Below are 4,957 nucleotides of genomic sequence, written 5' to 3' on the forward strand. Positions count from 1 at the left end.
CCTCTGTGGTGATATATTGTGTACCCTAATAAAATTTGCCTGAAGATCAGAGAACAGAACAAGCCACTGGATTAAACATAGAGGCCAGGCAGTGGTGGCACACACCTTTAATCCTAGCACTCAGGAGGCAGAGATCTGTCTGGATCTCTCTGAGTTCAAAGCCACCCTGGACTACATGAGATTGACTCAGTCTAGGAGAGAAAGAGCCAGGCAGTGGTGAGACACACCTTTAATCCCAGTATTTAGGAAGCACACACGCCTTTAATCCCAGCACTAAGAAGCAAGTGATGGCTGGGTGGAGAAGGGTACATAAGGCGTGAGGAGACAGGAACTGAAGGCTTTTCAGGCTGAGGAGTCCTAGAGGTGAGATGTGGCAGTGGCTTGCTCCTTTGTCTCTCTGATCTTTCAGCATTTATTCCAATATCTGGCTCCAGGTTTTTTAGTATAAAACCATTTTAGAAATTCATGTTACAAACCTCAACTCATTATGAACATATAATGATTTTATTAATAATTTTGCAAACAAACATTACTTGTCTGCTAACATCCCATATATCCTCATGAATGGGAAAATTCCAACCTTAGTATACACGGATTTTGTCTTTAGATAGAAGCAAAAGCATGCCTTGAGAGAAGAGAACATCACAAAGCTAGAATCTACATTTGGGGCTATATTCTCCAGTTCATATGCTTTCCCAATGTAAGTTCTTAGCTTACAAAATTCTTTCTACTTGTTACGACTCAGGGGGGATAATACATTTCTAAATGTCCATACCACTCTGCTAACTTGATGGTACTACTCTTAATAATTATTCAACATTGATTCATCTATTCACTTTTTTTCATTGAATGTTGATTGAGTGTAGTTTCATTGGTGCAGGAAGGTTATGCATTTGGTGGATACACGCTCTCACCCTCCACATAGCCACCCAATACACAGCTGACAAGAGCGGACTGTGGGGCCTCTCCTCTTCCTGGCTGTCTGGTCTTCTTACCAGGGGCAGGACCCACAGTGATCCTAGCAGACTCTGTACAAGCTAACTAGGGATTTTTCTCTTGCTTTACAATTATTCTGTTTGTCGGCTGCCTTTTTAAAAATTAAATTTACTTTGCAACTAATAAATAATAGCATTAGTAATTACACATATTAATGGGTGATGTGTCGTTTTGATACATGAATGTACTGTGTAATGTTCAAATCAGGTTAAACACAAGTGTGTCTTCAGATTGTGGTCAGGGTTGACAATACAGCTCAGAGGTGGGTTAAGCCCTTGAGTGCACAAGGCCTGGATTTCATCTCCATCCACAAAAACAAAAAAAACTGTGATTTTTTTTATAGCAAAAGCATTCAAAATCCCAGCTTTTCAAAATGTACAGTATTTGCTGCTCTCTGCACAGCCCATGGGGCATCGGGCACCTGCTCCTTCCCACCTGACTGCAGGTCCATTCTCTCCTCAGGCTCTTGTCTCCAATATGTGAAGCATGTGTGCAAAAATGGTTTTTATGGATTTGGTTTCTTGATCCAAATTCAGTATCTAGAAAGGGGTCAGGGCTTCACCCTGGTTCACCCACCAGGTCCTCTGGCTCTCCTCCTCATTCTCTCATGCTCCCCCAACCCCACCTCTCCTCACTCTCTTACCCTTTGTTTATTTTTTATTTGTTTTGTTTTTGAGAGAGGGCCTCATTATGTACCCCAGGCTGGCCTGGAGTTCACTTTGTGACCCCAAGTTGTCCTTAATCATGATCCATCTGCCTCAGTCTCCATATGTGGGGATTATAGGAGTATGCTACTAACCTCTACTCCTAGAGAGTTTCATGAAACTCCCCTAAGTCTCTATCTACCAAGCCTCCCCCAGGCTCTAAATCTTGATGAAAAAACATTGTTCTCTACTGGATACTTCCATAGTTGAATTCAAAAGCTTCTGATCTGAATTTACTTCTCTGTCTCCTCATACTGTCTCCTCACACTCTGTCTCTGTCTCCTCACTCTGTCTCCTCATGCTCTGCCTCCTCTGTCTCTCACTCCTACACAAGCCTGAGTTCCCTCCAAGTTTCTGGAGACTCAGCAACGAATGTGAGTTCACAAGCTTGCAGGAATTCCTTGGCATTTCACATGTACCTCACCTCCCACCTAATGGTTGTAAGTATTGTCCAGTTGGTTTCTTCTGTGTTCCCCAAGGCCAATCCTGGCATCTCCATTTGTCAGGAACTCTCCGGTCCTCCAACAGCCTGGCTAATCCCCTGGTTATTTCTTTTTTTCTTTTTTCTTTTTTATTTTCTTTTTTTTTTTTTTTTTTTTTTTTTTTTTTTTTTTTTTTGGTTTTTTGAGACAGGGTTTCTCTGTGTAGCTTTGGTGCCTGTCCTGGATCTCGCTCTGTAGACCAGGCTGGCCTCGAACTCACAGAGATCTACCTGGCTCTGCCTCCCGAGTGCTAGGGTTAAAGGCGTGCGCCACCACCGCTCGGCTTCCCCTGGTTATTTCTATTCCCCTCAGGTCTCCAGTACAACCCACATCAGCACCACACTACAGTCGCCAGTTAAAGTGTGGGGCGTCCTTGTTTGCGGGCATCTGCCCAGTCTAACGCACTAACCGCCTCTTCGGTTATACAGTTCTCCAGTTTAAACTCTCTCCCTTCCTGTACTTGATTAGGTTTTTATTTTTATTTCAGCCATCACTGAACTGATCCTATAATCCTTAGCCTCGTCACTCAACAGAGACCTCATCTGTCAGCTGAGTTGTGCAAGAGCCTTCCGATGGGGCTGTGGAGTGTGTGTCCTGAGAAAGCTCACAGACCAAAAATGACCCAGGACGTGAAGACACACAGCAAGTATTGCGTAACCATCAAAGAGGTTCCCAGGTGTGTGAACTTAGACAGGAATTTGTCCTGAGGCCTGGGAAAACTTTTTTTTTTATAAGCCATCTATATCCTAGTCCCCGAAAGCAGTCACTAAAATGAGTCAACTCCTGCGCCTCCACCCTGGCCGGCACCGAAGTTCACCGCTGGGAACAGGAATGTAGAGCTTACATGACTTTCACAGAATCACCAGCAACGTCAGAGTGAGGGATCCATCCCCAAGGTTCCTCAGAAGATAACTCATCTCCACACAGGCGCCTGGGCCTTCAACAGATAAGCAAGTTTATTCAAAAAAGGCAAAATGTCAATGGTAAGCAAAAAATATAAGATATAATTTAGAAATAGTCCCATGGATCAAACCGGGCATTAAACACGGTAATGGAGCACTCTGCCATGACTACAGCCCAACCCCCGTGGAATTATAGAAGAATAATGTGGATGAGATGATGCAGCGTTCAAAAGAGACATCTTGTTCTTCCTGTGGACCCGAGTTCAGTTCCCAGCACCTCCTCTGGACCACTCACAACAGCCTGTGACTCCAGCTTCAGGGGGTCCAAATCCCTCTCCTGGTCCCCACGGACACCGCCACACAATCACACGGACAACATGCACATCTATCTGAATAAAAACAAATCTTTTTAAAAAATGACCCTCAGATGTAGAAATGTTTCTAACTCTTATCTGTCCTGTCCACGCTTATCAATGTTATAAACTAACACAGACCCATATGAGTATTTTGAAGCTTTAATTTAAAAAACTATTCTGTGGCATTTCCAGGAAAACAAAACAAAACTAAGAGTTGCATGACTGAGGGAGAGGAGAAGGAGGAAGAATGCTCCCCGTCTGATCTTTTGAATTCTGTAATCTGCACATAACAATCTAGCCCTTGGGAGGTTGTGGCAAGAGAATTGAGAGTTTGAGGCCAGCGTGGGCTGCATAGTGAAACTGTGTCTCAAAGCAACAACAAAAAGAAATGAGATGAATGATGGACCGGAGCTACAGCTCACTGGTAGAGCACTCACGTAGCGTGTCAAGAATGCCTGAGGCACTTGGTTCAACCACCAGCACCACAAAAGAAAAGACAATTAAGCCTGGCTGGGCAAGAGTCACGCCGTTTGTTCTATCCAGAGCACCACAAGACTACAGCAAAAATTCAAGTGTACTAAGGAATCTCAAGTCATTGTAGACATGTAATGGAATCCAGCCCCCAAGTGCTCAAATACCACTTTCTTGCTGAACAGTGCCCCACACGCCAAACACAACTTGCCTTAGACCAAGCTGGCTGCATGCAGCGCAAGAACATCACGTGGTAGTTCCTCTTGTTCACGTGACTACCACGGCTTTCTACTGAATCAAAACTCTGCTCATCTCAGGATCCAGCAGTTAGACCTAGTTTTAGACCAGAAGCCACAGGAGTTGACAGGGATGCGCGGCTGAGCAGAGAGGAGTGGGGGCTGGTGTGGGGACAGGGGCACAAGGCACTCGGGCTCTTCATCCCTCCTGCTCTCTGGCTCCTAGGTCTGGACAGAAAGGAATGAGAGAAGAAACTCAAGCATCCTGTGTGGGTGAGTCAAAGTAGTCTCTACAGTTGAAACAAAAGTCGAGCCTACGACACAGCGGGCACTGGCCATGATGCCACAGTTCCCTTCTGACAAGAGATCTATCCACCTTTGTCCACCTGTAAGGCACTCTCCACACTGTGCCTGTCACAGTCGCCAGTTGTAACTACCAATCCCATGTTCTAGGGACGGACCATTTCAGGTGTGTAGACACACGAGGATCTGGTCACCTCTATCCTGAAGAAGACCTGCCTTTCTGCACGCTCCGCCCCCACCCCACACCTCGGCATCACTCACGCCGCCTCCACATTCCTCTCTGCCCACACCCCAGGAACACAAGAGGCACATCCAGAAATCTGCTGCGCGAGAAACCCACAGCCAAGGAACACAGCGTCCACTGTTTGTTTACTTTCTGTTCAAGTGGCCTGATGAGCTGGCCTCGCCCACATACTTGATTTTAAGAGAGGAAAAGACTCTACACCCACTCCCAAGGAACTGGCTTCCTCTCCCCCACCCTCCTCGGGTAGATGGCACAGCCACTCC

The 4,957-nt window shown here is 45.7% G+C and overlaps 1 long non-coding RNA gene across 1 annotated transcript; it reads left to right on the plus strand.

The window, feature by feature from the left end:
- Positions 1-605: 605 nt before the first annotated feature.
- Positions 606-3,501, plus strand: LOC131920823 (uncharacterized). The gene is made up of 2 exons (XR_009381778.1): positions 606-700; positions 2,670-3,501. It is a non-coding gene; the product is annotated as an uncharacterized LOC131920823 (long non-coding RNA).
- The last annotated feature ends 1,456 nt before the right edge of the window (positions 3,502-4,957 follow it).

This window comes from Peromyscus eremicus, chromosome 10 (assembly GCF_949786415.1).
Source record: "Peromyscus eremicus chromosome 10, PerEre_H2_v1, whole genome shotgun sequence".
In the NCBI taxonomy this organism is placed as follows: domain Eukaryota; kingdom Metazoa; phylum Chordata; class Mammalia; order Rodentia; family Cricetidae; genus Peromyscus; species Peromyscus eremicus.